Below are 16,859 nucleotides of genomic sequence, written 5' to 3' on the forward strand. Positions count from 1 at the left end.
ACCATATGGACTCAATAATAATATAGAACTGTTTGCTTTTAATTAATTTATATTTTTATAGGTAGAGGAGTAATAGGTACTGATAATAATACGGAGAGAAGGAAAAAAAAAAAAAAAAAGCGATTGTCATGGAGATATATGTGTATATATGCATAATATATATTAAAATTGGTGCTTCACTTGCCCAAGGTTGATGTAGATATAAGGGGCTTTTCATATTATAGCAAATTTATATTACACCTTTATGATGTCCTTTTGTTAAATTTATTGTTGAAAAAAAGCATATGCATATATACACATTGTCTTCCCAGTATATGATGATACAAGCAAGGCTATATATAGGTCTTTTTAGAAAAACCTTTAGAAAAACCTTTGCACATAATTATATTATATGGCTATTATGAACGGTCTTTCACAAATTGATATATGTAGTGGTCATTGAATGTTGGTTGAATTTAAACATTGTTTAATTTTATGCAAATTATAACCAATTAAATATATGCATAAATAGTGCTCTAGGCAACAGCTGAGTTATCCTTGAGGAAGGGGGCCGTTACACGCCCCCGAAACGCGCGTCGGATCAGGACTCTGTTTTTGCCTACCTCACCTGTGCGGTGATAACCTGCCAAGTAATCTCTCCCTCGTGTGGAATCAACCGGCTTCCACTGGACACGGTACGGATTGCCTGCTGGAGAGGTTGAGAGGTTACCGCTGACATTTCCTTTGTCTGCAACTAGGATACATTGGTACCTCCAGCGGTTCTGCATTGCTCGCTTGGAAGCGAATCGGAGCCTTGTGTGGTGCTAACCTGCCAAGCAACTTCCTCCTGTGTGGAATCAGTCAGCTGACACTGGATACTGTCTGGACTGCCCGCTGGAGAGGCTGAGTAGTTACCGCTGATCTTATTGTTGTCCGCAGCCAACATCTTGGTGCTTTCAGTGGCTTCGTACTGCTTGATTTCGAAAGTACATTTGGGAGAATACGGGACCGGCTGGTTTGTGGCCTTGTGAAGTGTTATAAAGGCTCTGTAAAGAGGGATGTCGGTAACCATACATCTCCCCCAGAGCCAGCACTAGTCGCGGCCACTGGCCTCAAAACGTCCGCTCTGGAAGTCTAACAGGTCAATCCTGTACATAGCGGTTCCAGCCTAATCAACGGAGAAATCCGGGGTGTTTTTTGCGGTCAAGTTGTTGTGAGGTTTATTCCCCCAGGCCCTGGGGGCGAATATAACGTCGCAAACTTATATTGTACAACTTAAAACTTGTAAGTTAGCCAGGGGTGGTATAGTACATCTTTCATTGTATAAATCTAAATTATTAACCAAACAAAATATATGCCACCGGCCGGGGCATTACATTAGACTGGTAAAACTAAATCAATGTGAATATTGTATCACCTCGAAGTTAATTGGTTATACAAAAGAATTTTATTCTCATTACTTTCATTTTTTATTTTATGTGGTCCTTGTTTTATGTGGTCCTTGGTTTTAGTAATAATCAGTGTATTGTATATTATCAAATACTCTGTCTTGAAACAAGGATAGCAAAAAATTTTTTATTTGTGGTCTATTAATAAAATTATAAAAACCCATCTAGCGCTGGTTTATTGTGGATTTTTACTTAAAATCCTTTACACAGTTTATTAAAGGCTACTTTACACACTGCGATATCGGTCCCGATATCGCTAGTGTGGATACCCGCCCCCATCTGTTGCGCGACACGGGCAAATCGCTGCCCATGCTGCACAACACCGACCAGACCCGTCACACATACTTACCTGCCCGGCGACGTCGCTGTGACCGGCGAACCGCCTCCTTTCTAAGGGGGCGGTCCGTGCGGCGTCACAGCGACGTCACTGAGCGACCGCCCAATAGCAGCGGAGGGGCGGAGATGAGTGGCCGGAACATCCCGCCCACCTCCTTCCTTCCTCATAGCGGCTGGGAGGCAGGTAAGGAGAGGTTCCTCGTTTCTGCGGTGTCACACGGAGCGATGTGTGCTGCCGCAGGAGCGACGAACTACATCGTTACTGCTGCAGTAACGATAATCGAGAATGGAGACCCATGTCACCGATGAGCGATTTTGCACGTTTTTGCAGCGATGCAAAATCGCTCATCGGTGTCACACGCAGCAACATCGCTAATGCGGCCGGATGTGCGTCACAAATTCCGTGACCCCAACGACTCCGCATTAGCGATGTCGCAGCGTGTAAAGCCCCCTTTAGTGGGAGTGGTGTACAGGGTGTTAGCAGTAAAGAGTATTCCATATTTCTGCCAGATACCCACAGAGATATTGAAATCTGAAAAAAGAGACTTCTGCTCATTGAAGGTAAGAACTGCTCACATAGCGTTCAACTCCACAGCAAACGAGTGCTCTAGCACTGGCATCTCAGCAGGGATATTCCCCTACTACACATGTGTGTCTGGGTCCCTGTGACAGTTTACAGGACATAACTCAGGGCACCTAGACAGAAGGCAGAGGGACTACTTTCTATTTCTGGTGTAGAGCTTAGTACAATATATATATATATACTATTACATGTGACACATGTACCTTGTATTACCATTATTCGCTGTATATGAACCCCTTTTCTCCGGGCATTATTTGTCTATAGCATTTTTCACGAACCTGAGGCAACTGAGAACCCTTCAGTGAAGGAATTCCACTAACCCTCACAATACCAACCAGGGGCCTCCCTGCAGTAACTCAGGTAGTTGTACCCATTCTCTTTCCGCATTCTATGTGTTCTTCTTCTTTCTTCTTTTTTTTCTTTTTTCTTCTTTTTATTTCTATCATGCAGTTCAGGGGTTTATAGATATATGTCCTGCATCTCATATTTCCTTTAGTGGTGCTTCTTACCCATTCTCATATCATTTACCCTAGTATTTCATGATCCTGAGGCGACTGAGAACCCTTTAATAAAGGAATCCTTTTTCACTTGAATTGTCAAGTGATACTTACCAGTGACTATCATGTAATGTTACAGGTAGTTGCATTTTCTTCCTCTTCTTTCTCTCCTTTCTTCTTTGTCACACGGTCCATTGTGTTATAGCCCACGTGTCATGATAACACTTGTACCATCTTTTCATTTAGATTCCACCTACAATTATTTACCGATTCCAGTTCTGAAATAGGCTTTCATGATCTACTCACTAGAATTCTCAAGTGCATAAGGTACTGAGACATATACATGTTCACACCATTATAAAGAACAAAGTATAAACATTGAGGTTTTTCTCACACCCATGTTCCTGTGTTCTTTGATATGATATGTGTTCATTTCCTTCACTATATAGGATTGCAAGTTTTCCATTTGTACCTTAATGGCAATGACGCTATACAATTGAACACATATCATCCTGTTATCCATATAGGTGTGTATTTACCTGCTTGACTATTTTTGGTTGTTTGATCCAGAATGTTTCTCCAGATAGGTCATGTGGAAATTTTCTTTCCTCAGTACAAATGTTTTCACTATGGCTTTGGAAAAATTTTTTGTATGTGCATCATGGTCATTTGACCCATTGTACTCTCAAGTAGCAATATATTGTACTGTTATGTTGTACTATGTACTAATTACGTGTTTATATGGTTTTGTAACCCTTTATGATCTTAGATAACTTTATCCTTGATAAAGACCTAAAAACAAGGTCGAAACGTTGGATGAATTATCCTTTTGCACAAATAAAGAATTTTCAGCATTCCAAGAGTTCTTTTCTTACGTTATTGATCACTATAGTGTGCCAGAGCTATTTCTATTGAATTGACTCTTATTTTTTCTGAGCACCTGCTATATACACAGTGACCCAGACATATTCAAGTTTCATTCAGAAGGCAGAGGGAAGCCTTAGCAGCTGAGCCTATATCTTGGCTTGTGAGCATTAGAACAGGCCGGCGATTACAGGGTAACATGAAAAATGTCCAGCTTGCATTATGACTAGAACATGACAATATCCTTTTAAGTACTAACCTATGATGCGTTCCTAAGCAGTTGATGTTATATGTTCTACATTTCATTTTCTGCATACTTTACAAGTAGTAGAATTTGCTTTGATATAGGCAACTGGATTTTCACAATGAAAAGGCAAAGGATAACGCCCGAAAAAGACGCCATACATTATGTCAGTGCCATCACTGACAAACCTGGATTGACCATGAAATACATCAATCCCCTTAAAGGTGAGTTAAAACAAGTTTTAACTAAATTGCCTTAATATTGTCATGCATTAGAATGACTGTCTTAGGTAATGATAAATATTTTCTACAGGAAGAGGAGTGTTTGCTGAAACTGAAATCGAAAAAGGGAGTTTTGTTGCAGAATATCGAGGCGAGCTCACGTATGCACTTACGATGGTAGACAACTACTCGAGATTTATGGTTGTGGTACAAGTCAAAGATCTAATGGCCCATACTGCAGCGAAGGTCTTCCAAGCACACTTATGCAGACCTCATGGCTACTCAGAGAGAGTCCTCACAGATCAAGGCACAGCCTTTGAAGCGGAAATCTTCAAGGACTTCTGCAGCTTTTACCGATGCAGGAAGATGCGCACTACACCCTACCATGCTCAAACCAATGGTTATCAACCTGCTCAGGACTTTACCCCATATTCCAGATGTGGCCTTACAAGTGATTTATAGAGGGGTAACAATACGTTGGGCTCACCGGATCTAATCTCCCTTTTTATACACCCTAAAATCTTGTTTGCTTTAGAATAAACAATAACATCATAAAGGTATAGCAGTACCGTTTCAAAGTTTCGGTGTCCCAAGCAGCATTCCATCAGCCTCTGGAAGGTTCCTGGCAAATTGCACAGCTCGAAGGGCATGCTTTTGAACTCGCAGAGACCCATCGGGGTGGCAAAGGCGGTCTTCTCCCGGTCTGCCTCAGCAACGGACACTTGCCAATAGCGACTAGTGAGATCAAGGGTAGAAAAATAATTTGCAGTTCTCAATGCAGCTAGCTATTCCTCAATACAGGGGAGTGGTGCTGTCCTTCTTCTTTAACAGGACCAACGGAGCTGCCCAGAGGCTACAACTGTCACGGATAACCCCAGCCTCCTTCATGTTGCTCAACATGTCCTTGGTACACTGGTAATGTGCAGGTAGTTTTGGCTTATATCTCTCTTTGATGGGTGGGTGTGCACTTGTGGGGATGTAGTGTTTGACCCCTTTTATTCTTCAAAAGTCTAGCGGATGTTTGCTGAAGACTTGCTCGTATTCTTGCACTAGCCTGTAGACCCCCTTCTTGTGATGTGAAGGTGTGGAGTCAGTGCCTACGTGTAATTCCTTACACCACTCCTCTGGCTGACTTGGTGAGCTGTCACTGAATGGGTGGGCTGAAGCAATGGTGGATGCTGCTGTTTGGATAGCATGTGTATCTACTGAGAACAGCTTATCAATGGTGGCAAATCGGAGCAGCTTAATCTCTTGCTCTCCGCAGTTCAACACTCTCATGGGCACTCTTCCCTTCCATATTAATGAATAAAACTATGATGTAAATAGCATATAGATACCCCACAAATGCAGATAAAAGTAGGTTATGGGAAAAGGGGGAAGAGAGAAACAGGAAAATAGTGGAATAAAGTATACCTTCCAGGTGGGAGAGGAAATGGCAGCACAGCCAGTGGAGGTGAAGCAAGGGGAGCCTGCAACTAAAGAGTTGAGAGCGTTATCACATGGTGACTGAGCCTGATTGTAACGGGAGCATAGAGGTGCCGATCCTGTCTTACCTGCGTTGGTGTAGAAGTGGGTGTCCTGTGGTGGAGTCAGCTATGTGCAGTGGTGGCCGTGGGTTCTTTTATGTGCGACCGTAGTAATAGCTGCGCCCACTTCCTGTATGGGAGTGGAATGCAGTGAGGGTAATGGAACGCACGCCTGCGCATTTGTGTTTAACGTCGCGCATGTGCAGAACGGAGAAAAGGCTGCGCTCACTTCCTAATGAAAGGGAGTGAGACGCATCTGGGAAGGGAAGGGAAAAGATTAGGGTTTGGGGATGATGAAAGGGCTTTCTACGGGCAAGGATGGCAAAGGGTGGCAGTGACGGAAAGTCAGGCAGCCTGTCCTGTCCTGTCCTGTCCGTCCGTCTTTTTGTATCATGAATTGGAAAGACTGCAAGGGGGAGGGGAGGTGCTTGTGTCCAAAAGGAGGAGTTATTCAGATTCATTGCAGTGGGCGGCGGCTGCAAAAAGCACCATTCTTCTTGTTTTTGCTCTGCAAAACAGCCTTTTCAAGGGTTGGCTTGGGTGACAAAATGTCTTCTGTAGGCGTGGGTTTGTCTCCCTCTCCCTAAGATGTGTCCGGTATAGGCCAGGGTGCCACTCAAGGCCGTAACCAATTCGGGTTATAGCTTCTCGGCCTTTTGGCTAAGATCAAGTGTAGTTTCGGAGGACGCTACCTTGGTCGGTACTGGAAGGTGCCTGGGATTGCACGTCTGCCGGCCTTGAGGAAGTGTGTGCGCCTTCTGGTGACACATAGCCCTCTTGTGCCTGGACGGTTCCCAGGCAACGGGAGGCGATCACCTTTGTTATTTTGAAGTCCTACTGATAAACAGAAAAAAAAAAAATTAAATCTGTTCTTATCAGTTTAATATCTGATACGTCCCCTCTCTGGGGACCATATATTAAATGGATTTTTAGAACAAGGAGATGGAAAAAATCTTGCTCTGTCCACTGCACGCATTGACCTGGTATTGCAGTACCTCCAGGACCGGTGCACCCCTTCTTAACCCAGTTTCCAAAAGCAGAACTCAATTCACCTGATTCAAATGAGCCCCATTAGTGAATTGAAAGAAAGCAAAAACTTTATATGCACCTCAATTTGGCCAATTCACTTTTCACACTTTCACCCTTTTTTTTATCTTTCACACCTTTTACTTGCTTTATTGATGCAAAAAGCTGTGCCAAATAGCAAACTCATCTCCACTCAACTTGACCAACTCTGCTATGTCCCGTGCAGTATCTTATTCTCAGTCTTATCTAGATCATTTGCAATTGAATAGAATAGATCCCTTTTGGCTGCTTATGACTGTGTAAAATATGTAGTTTTACTGGGCTGGGATGAGAGAATCCATTGAAGCATGGTGTAGGGATTGTGGTTCCTGTGTGCTAAGAAGAGAGGCTGGCACCAGCCAGAAAGCCCCATTGCAGCCAATAATCACTTAATAACTTTTTCAACTTGTCATCATATGGGAGGCCTTCCATTCCTTGTAGTAGTCTAGTTGCCCACCTTTGAACTGACTCTAACTTCTGAATGTCCTTATTAAAATGTGGAGCCCAAAACTGGTTCCCATATTCCAGATGTAGCCTTACAAGTGATTTATAGAGGTGTAACAATACGTTGGGATCACGGGATCTAATCTCCCTTTTTATACACCCTAAAATCTTGTCCCAAGCAGCATTCCATCAGCCTCTGGAAGGTTCCTGGCGCATTGCACAGCTCGAAGGGCATGCTTTTGAACTCGCAGAGACCCATAGGGGTGGCGAAGGCGGTCTTCTCCCGGTCTGCCTCAGCAACGGACACTTGCCAATAGTGACTAGTGAGATCAAGGGTAGAAAAATAATTTGCAGTTCTCAATGCAGCTAGCGATTCCTCAATACGGGGAGTGGTGCCGTCCTTCTTTTTTAACAGGATCAACAGAGCTGCCCAAAGGCTACAACTGTCACGGATAACCCCAGCCGCCTTTATGTTGCTCAACATGTCCTTGGTACACTGGCAATGTGAAGGTGGTATTGGCTTATAGCTCTCTTTGATGGGTGGGTGTGCACCTGTGGGGATGTGGTGTTGGACCCCTTTTATTCCCCCAAAATCTAGCGGGCTTCCCACCGGTAACCCGCTCCCCAGCTTGGATGGATGCTGAGGGAGCCCCTTTTGCCCGCAGGCTCTGGCCCTGGGAACTGTAGCCTTGGCGGTGACTGTGCTTCCCTCTACGGTGTGAGCTGTTGCCTTCAATCGGGTCTTGACTGCTGGGAAACCCTGGAGGTTCCTGTCGCTAACGGATTTGACCGGTTTTACGGCGACTCCTAGCCTGGTCGGGGTCCGTAGGCCCTGCCGGATGGTGCTGGCTTCTCTTCACTCCCCGATCTGGTACCGGCGGGCCACCGCCCATCCCCGGTCCGTACGGTTCACTCCAATCAGCCTCTCCTGCAGAAGGTCACCACCGTCTGCCAACCTTGCTGAGTGCCCGGGCCACACACCCGGACACGGTCAGTCTCCTCTCCTCTTCACTTCTCTAACTCCAAAACTGATCTCTAATCTGACTCCTTTTCCCACCTCCAGGACTGTGAACTCCTCGGTGGGTGGGATCAACCGCCTGGCCCACCCCCTGGTGTGGACATCAGCCCCTGGAGGAAGGCAACTAGGATTTGTGTTTAGCTTCGGTGTGCCTAGCCGGAGTGTAGAGTGTGTTGGTGTAGTACCTGTGACGACCTGGCTTGTCCAGGGCGCCACATTCCCCTATAGTAAAATGCAGACCGTCCGCGGGCTGCCCGTCCATCACCGGTTTTATTTTCACAACTGAAAAAGAATAAAACGGTAAAACATGTAAAAGCATCATAAACATTTTACAACGGTACAGCTTCCGCTCTTCTCCCACCCAAACAACCTGGCCCTGATGCTGCCCCTAAGAAGCGGGCAGCACCCCTTGACCCCAGTCCAGCACCAAGTTGCCCGAGCGGGTTCTGTCTCTTTCAGGGGGCCCACGTCCAAGGGGACCCCTGAACCCCCGGAGGATCGCCACCGGTTACGGTAGTGGCGGGCCTAGGCCATCCCTTTCCTCCAGGCCCATCCTCCCAAATCAGCCTCTCCGGAGGCAGTAACGGTGTCAAGCCAACAAACATTTTTATTTACATTGCACTAAGTTTGTGGTTGCCCTGCAAGTTCTCGGGCTTGTCCGTAAGCAGTTCCTTACGCAATGGTTGCACAGTCCCTACGGGGACAACAGTTGCCGGCAACGGCTGGTTTAATCACGGTTCAATCAGGTAAACTTCTTTGGTTGATCATCTTTACTTATCATTTAAAACTTTCAAACTGGTACACTCAACACATAAAGCCCCCCCCTTTTAAAGAGTAGTTTCCCTGTACCTAAGTGGGGGTCTACCTAGGTTGGGGCGAGTGGACCTTCGGGGTCCGGTGTCAGTGGTGACAGGCAGTGGGGCAGAGGGAACAGTCAGTTCCTCCTCCCTGCTATCATGTGGGGCAGGCGGAGGCGTAGGGGAGCTGGGTACAGGTACATCCCTGGGCACTGGCTCGCGGTTAACCGTTTCCATCATTTCTTCATCCACGGGTTGTGGGAACAGTATCACTGGAAGGATCACCGCACCGTTCTGTGTAGGCCAGTCTGCTGGAAAATCACCCATCATGGTGTGGATTACCTCTTTTTCCTTCTCCACTGGACTGGGAACTGGAGCCTCATCCGCTACTCTCAATGCTGGTGGGCACTTCTTCAGGTGGTCTCGGGAAACCGTGGCCAAAGTCCCCCCCTGGTCACGGCTGATCTGGTAGGCCTTCCCATTCTCCCATCCTGTGGGCTGGACTACATACGGGTTTTTTTCCCATTGATCATCCAGCTTGTGGGCCCTTCTTTTCCGCTTCAGCACTACATCCCCAGATTGGAAGGAACCGGCAGGCGCCTTCTTGTTGAAGCACTGCTCCTGTTGTCCCTGACTCCGGCACAAGTTCTTTTCAACATACTCCTGGACCTGTCGGTACTGTGTCCTCCGCCGAGTGTCCCATTCAGCTGTCGACAGGAGTGCTTCTGAAGCTTCCAAGCCCATTTCCAGATCCACTGGTAGCCGGCCGGGACGAGCTCTCATCAGGTATGCTGGAGTGCATTTCGTAGAGCTGAAAGGGATGTTGTTGTACATATCGACCAGGTCAGGTAGCTTCTCCAGCCACAGGTTCCGCTCTTCCAGTGGTAACGTCTTGAGGAGGCCCAGGACCAAGTGGTTCATCTTTTCACAAATGCCATTGGTTTGGGCGTGGTAAGGCGTGGTCCGGATTTTCTTGCAGCCGTACAACTGGCAGAATTCCTGGAATACCTCTGCTTCAAAGGCCGGACCCTGGTCGGTAAGCACCCTCTCCGGGTACCAATGCGGTCAACAGAAATAAGCCTGGAAAGCCTTAGCAGCGGTGCGGCCGGTTAAGTCCTTAACTGGGACAACCACCAGGAACCTCGAGTAGTGGTCTACGATGGTCAGAGCGTAGGTGTACCCACTTCGGCTGGGGGTGAGCTTTACATGGTCAAGGGCAACCAGCTCCAGCGGTTGGTGTGTAATGATCGGGTGTAGGGGTGCCTTCTGGCTGGCCTCGTCCTTCCTTCTCAATGCGCAAGGGCCACATTCTCGGCACCAGGCCTCCACAGATTCCCGCATTCCACTCCAATAGAACCGCTCTCTTAACAACATCTCTAGCTTCTTCCACCCGAAGTGCACTGCACCATCATGGTATGCTTGCAGGACGGTGGGCACGTTAGCCTGGGGAATCACCAGCTGGCGGATCTTCTCGTGAGTCTTTGGATTAATCAGCTCGCGATACAACTTCCCCTGGTGTAGGTATAGCCGGGTCCGTTCTTGCCACAGACGTTGGGCTTCGGCAGGGGCAGCAGGGTCTATCCCAGCAGAACCCTGTTCCACTAGAGTCTTGACCAGGCGGACAGCAGGTGCCTGGTCCTGAGCTTCCTGCCAGTCCTGTCGGGGCAGCGGATCCAGGTTCACCCGTTGTTGGTAGACGTGCACCTTCTCAGTGAATGGCCGGTGAAATGCAGGCAACTCGATCTCTTCGAGGTCATCATCCTCTGGCCCCTCTTCCGACAGGTGGGGCATCCGGGAGAGTGCATTGGCATTGACGTTGGTACGGCCGGCCCGGTACTTGATGGTGAAATCGTAGTTGGCTAACCTGGTCACCCACCGCTGCTCCAACGCGCCCAGCTTGGCCGTATCTAGATGGGTCAGCAGGTTATTGTCTGTGTACGCGGTGAACTTGGCTGCTGCCAGGTAATGGCGGAACCGCTCGGTGATAGCCCACACCAGTGCCAAGAGCTCAAGCTTGAAGGAGATGTAGTTCTCAGGGTTCCTCTCAGTCGGTCGGAGTTTTCGGCTAGCATAAGCTATTACCTTTTCCCTTCTGTCTTGGACCTGGGATAGAACAGCCCCCAAGCCCACATTGCTGGCGTCGGTGTAGAGGATGAATGGGCGGCTGTAGTCAGGGTACGCTAGGATTTCCTCTCCGGTCAGGGCTGTTCTCAGCTGGCGGAAGGATTCCTCATGCTTTTCTTCCCACACCAATGGGGCTACTAGGGATCTACCACCCTTGGTCTGTCCTACGAGGAGGTCTTGCATGGGGGCAGCCATCTTTGTGTACCCCTTAATGAAGCGACGGTAATATCCCACCAGGCCCAGAAACTGCCTCACTTCCCTCACTGTGGTCGGTCTCGGCCAGTCTTGGATGGCGGTGATCTTCTCGGGGTTGGGGGCGACACCTTCCGCACCAACCACATGTCCTAGGTACTGCACTCTGGGTTTCAGCAGATGACACTTTGAGGGCTTCAACTTCATCCCATACTTGGCAAGGGACGCGAACACCTCGGCTAGGTGCTCCAGGTGGGCTTCATACGTCTGTGAGTACACAATCACATCATCCAAGTACAGCAAAACGGTCCCATAGGCAGTCTTCTCTCGGTCTTCCGGTGCCACGGCCACCTGCCAGTACCCGCTGGTGAGGTCAAGGGTGGAGAAGTAGTTAGCGGTTCTCAGCGAGGCCAGGGACTCTTTGATGCGGGGCAGAGGGTAAGCATCCTTATGCGTTATCTGGTTAATCTTCCGGTAATCCACACACATCCGCATGGTGCCATCCTTCTTCTTAACCAGCACCAACGGAGCGGCCCAGGGACTACAGCTGTCCCTAATAACCCCTGCCTCCTTCATGTTCCTCAACATGTCTTTGGCGCATTGGTAGTGCGCAGGGGGAATAGGCCTGTATCTCTCTTTAATAGGGGAGTGTGTACCGGTAGGGATGTGGTGTTGAACCCCTTTAATCTGCCCAAAATCTAGAGGGTGCTTGCTAAAAACCCGCTCATACTCCTGTACCACCCGGTATACCCCTTCCTTGTGGTGTATGGGGGTATCATCAGTGCCGACATGTAGCTCTCGATACCACTCGCCTAACTCCCCCAGGGATGAGTGGGAACCGGCAGCAGGCGGTGTGACCGGGGGAACGGCTTCATGGATCGTGTGGGGATCTAGAGTGAGCAATTTGGCAAGGGTAGCGTACCGGGTGGTGCATGAATGCACACATATTGGTTTTATAATCTTATTGTATTACTTTATATTCTTATTTCACTTGTGCATATCTCCACCATAATCCTGGCTAAGAAATATAGCTTTTTTTGGGGTACACAGGTAGTAAGGTCTTCTTTCTATTTCTTTAGGGGTGATATAGCCTGGTGGAACTCTAGACCTCTAACATTATATATGCACCCTTTTTCTTTATGGTTCTTGGACACCTTATAACATTCTTCCATACATATATATCTTTCTCATAAATTATAAATAATTAGGCATTTTTATATATTTTATTTACATTTTCATAAATAACTTTTTACAAAGCATGGGGGACATTCTCACATACATATAATTTTCATGTACGCATTCTGAAAATTTACGCATAAACCGTACACACTCCTTTTTGTAACAATTTCTATAACTCATTCGCTGAACTCTCATCCCGGATATTCATTCTTACACTGAATTTCCTGTTATAACACAACATTCATGATTTTTATTCAATTTATTTTTATTTTTTAGGTTTATTAGTAGTGATGAGCGAGTACTAAAAAGCTCGGGTGCTCGAAGCTCGGGCCGAGCCTCCCAAGATACTCGTGTACTCGGCCCGAGCACCGAGCCCAATGTTATCCTATGGGAGACCCGAGTATTTTTGTGAAATGACCACCGGCAGCATGTAGAAACCCTAAAAATGGCACAAAAGTCTCCGAAGAGTGCTCAAATGACATGGCAACAGCATGGGGAAGACCCCTTGAAGCATTTATCACTCAAAAGTCACAGCTGTGAATAATTTTGTCCGCGTTTTACGCCATTTTTACGGACTCACCAGAAAACCTTCCAAAATGACACCAAAATGATTTTTCATAGCGGAAATGTTAAGGGCACATACCCAATAGTGAGATAGAGCTAATGTATGTTACTTTTTGAGATCAATACATGAAAGATTTTACGTAAAACATTGTGTGGCACTCCGATGTCCCTGAGAAGAGACGTACATAAAGGCCTCTGAGTCTAATGTGCCCATTTTGAGGAACTGAGTCTTTGTAGTATTTTCCTTTGCCAGGGCAGTCCAAAATTGTGAGGTTCACCAATGCCCCTGCATACAGACGTGCATGATGGCCTGTAAACCTGAAGTGCCCATTGTAAGGAAGTGGGTCTATTGTAGTATAGCCCTTAGGCAGGGCAGCCAAAAATTGGGAGGCTCCACGTTGTCCCTGGATAGAGACGTGCATGAGGGCCTCAAAACATTAAGTGTCCAGTGTCAGGAAGTGGGTGTATTATAGTATAGCCCTTAGGCAGGGCAGCCAAAAATTGGGAGGCTCCACGTTGTCCCTGGATAGAGACGTGCATGAGGGCCTGTAAACCTGAAGTGCCCATTGGAAGGAAGTGGGTCTTTTGTAGTATAGCCCTTTGGCAGGGCAGCCAAAAATTGGGAGGCTCCACGTTGTCCCTGGATAGAGACGTGCATGAGGGCCTGTAAACCTGAAGTGCCCATTGGAAGGAAGTGGGTCTTTTGTAGTATAGCCCTTTGGCAGGGCAGCCAAAAATTGGGAGGCTCCACGTTGTCCCTGGATAGAGACGTGCATGAGGGCCTCAAAACATTAAGTGTCCATTGTCAGGAAGTGGGTGTATTATAGTATAGCCCTTTGGCAGGGCAGCCAAAAATTGGGAGGCTCCACGTTGTCCCTGGATAGAGACGTGCATGAGGGCCTCAAAACATTAAGTGTCCATTGTCAGGAAGTGGGTGTATTATAGTATAGCCCTTAGGCAGGGCAGCCAAAAATTGGGAGGCTCCACGTTGTCCCTGGATAGAGACGTGCATGACGGCCTCAAAACATTAAGTGTCCATTGTCAGGAAGTGGGTCTTTTGTAGTATAGCCCTTTGGCAGGGCAGCCAAAAATTGGGAGGCTCCACGTTGTCCCTGGATAGAGACGTGCATGAGGGCCTCAAAACATTAAGTGTCCATTGTCAGGAAGTGGGTGTATTATAGTATAGCCCTTAGGCAGGGCAGCCAAAAATTGGGAGGCTCCACGTTGTCCCTGGATAGAGACGTGCATGAGGGCCTCAAAACATTAAGTGTCCATTGTCAGGAAGTGGGTCTTTTGTAGTATAGCCCTTTGGCAGGGCAGCCAAAAATTGGGAGGCTCCACGTTGTCCCTGGATAGAGACGTGCATGAGGGCCTCAAAACATTAAGTGTCCATTGTCAGGAAGTGGGTGTATTATAGTATAGCCCTTTGGCAGGGCAGCCAAAAATTGGGAGGCTCCACGTTGTCCCTGCATAGAGACGTGCATGAGGGCCTCAAAACATTGTTCCCATTGCAAAGGAGCGGGTCTCCTGTCGTTGTAATGTCCATTCTGCAAAGAATGGGCGAAAAAATTTACCACTGGGGGTATACCTGAAACAAAGGCCTAACTCTTGTAACGGTCATCATGGTGGCGCATGAGGAGAAGGAGGAGCAGTCCAGCGATTATCCAAAGTCCAGAAGTGTGTACCCATGGGTGACATGGCAAATTCCCGTTACAAACTTTAAATTCCGCTCTCATTTGCTGGTGGTGTGGTGAAGTCTGGCCCAATCCAACCCTTGTTCATCTTGATCAGAGTCAGCCTGTCAGCATTTTCAGTTGACAGGCGGGTGCGTTTATCTGTAATGATTCCACCTGCGGCACTAAAAACACGCTCTGACAAAACGCTAGCGGCAGGGCAGGCCAGGACTTCCAAGGCGTAGAGAGCCAATTCATGCCACGTGTCCACCTTGGATACCCAATAATTGTAAGGCACAGAGGAATGTCGGAGTACAGTTGTTCGATCTGCAAGGTACTCCTTGAGCATCTGGGCAAACTTAGGATTTCTTGTGGCACTACCCCGCACCTCAGGGGCTGTGGTACGTGAGGGGCTGAGAAAACTGTCCCACATCTTAAAGACTGTTCCCCTACCTCTGGCGGATTGGACTTGTGCCTCTCTCGGCTGTACGCCTTGGTTGTCCACTGATTCCTGACCTATGCCGCTAGCGTTTTGTGAGGGGAATGCTTTGCCTACTTCCGTGACTATGGCCTTCCGGAACTGCTGCATTTTGGTTGACCTCTCCGCCTCGGGAATAAGAGACATAAAGTTCTCCTTGTAGCGTGGGTCTAACAGTGTTACCAACCAGTAATGATTGTCGGCCAAGATGTTCTTAACGCGAGGGTCACGAGACAGGCAGCTTACCATAAAGTCAGCCATGTGCGCCAGACTCTTAACAGCCAGGACTTCAGTAGCCTGACCAACACGTTGACTGAACATGCTGTCCTCCTCCTCCTCCTCCTCCTCATCTACCCTGTCCTCTGGCCAGCCACGCTGAACCGAGGATATGACTGGTGTGCATGTCATATCCTCAATTTGGCCGGAGATTTGCTCCATGTCTTCATCCTCCTCCTCGTCATAGTCCTCCACTGCACGTTGTGATGAGACGAGGCTGGGCTGTGTGTTATCACCCACACCCACTACTGTTTCTTGCTGCAACTCATCGCGCTCCGCCTGCAATGCATCATGTTTGGTTTTGAGCAGAGACCGTTTTAGAAGGCAGAGTAGCGGTATGGTGACGCTAATAATGGCGTCATCACCACTCACCATCTTGGTGGAGTCCTCAAAGTTTTGGAGGATGGTACATAGGTCGGACATCCATCTCCACTCCTCAGGTGTTATGTGTGGAGTTTGACCCATTTCCCGACGGCTTAGGTGATGCAGGTACTCAACAACTGCCCTCTTCTGCTCACATATCCTGACCAACATGTGCAGAGTTGAATTCCAACGCGTGGGGACATCACACACCAGTCTGTGAGCCGGAAGATGCAAACTGCGCTGAAAGCCGGCAAGGCCGGCTGAAGCAGTAGGTGACTTTCGAAAATGTGCAGACAGGCGGCGAACTTTTACCAGCAGATCAGACAGCTCTGGGTATGACTTTAGAAACCGCTGAACCACGAGGTTGAGCACATGGGCCACGCATGGAACATGTGTCAGCTGGCCTCGCCTCAAAGCCGCCACCAGGTTCCGGCCATTGTCACACACGACCTTTCCTGGCTTTAGGTTCAGAGGTGTGAGCCAGTGATCTGCCTGCTGTTTCAGAGCTGTCCACAGCTCTTCTGCATTGTGGGGTTTGTCACCTATGCAGATTAGCTTCAGCACAGCCTGTTGCCGCTTCGCCGAGGCAGTGCTGCAGTGCTTCCAGCTTGGGACTGGTGTGGAGGGTACAGTGGATGAGGATGCGCAGGAGGAGGAGGAGGCTGAAGAGCATGACATTCCGGAGCTGTAGAGTGTGGGTGAAACACTGACTGAGGTAGGGCCTGCAAACCTTGGTGTGGGAAGGACGTGTTCCGTCCCTCGCTCAGACTGGGTCCCAGCTTCCACAATATTAACCCAGTGTGCCGTCAACGAGATGTAGCGGCCTTGCCCACAAGCACTTGTCCACGTGTCTGTGGTTAGGTGGACTTTGGGTGAAACAGCGTTGTTCAGGGCACGTGTGATGTTTTGTGACACGTGGTTATGCAACGCGGGGACGGCACACCGGGAGAAATAGTGGCGGCTGGGGACCGAGTAACGTGGGACAGCT

The 16,859-nt window shown here is 48.1% G+C and overlaps 1 pseudogene; it reads left to right on the forward strand.

Moving 5' to 3' along the window:
* Positions 1-6,509: 6,509 nt before the first annotated feature.
* LOC142280722 (U2 spliceosomal RNA) lies at positions 6,510-6,715 on the forward strand (annotated as a pseudogene).
* Positions 6,716-16,859: the final 10,144 nt, after the last annotated feature.

This window comes from Anomaloglossus baeobatrachus, unplaced genomic scaffold (genome assembly GCF_048569485.1).
Source record: "Anomaloglossus baeobatrachus isolate aAnoBae1 unplaced genomic scaffold, aAnoBae1.hap1 Scaffold_4620, whole genome shotgun sequence".
NCBI classification, from domain to species: Eukaryota; Metazoa; Chordata; class Amphibia; order Anura; family Aromobatidae; genus Anomaloglossus; species Anomaloglossus baeobatrachus.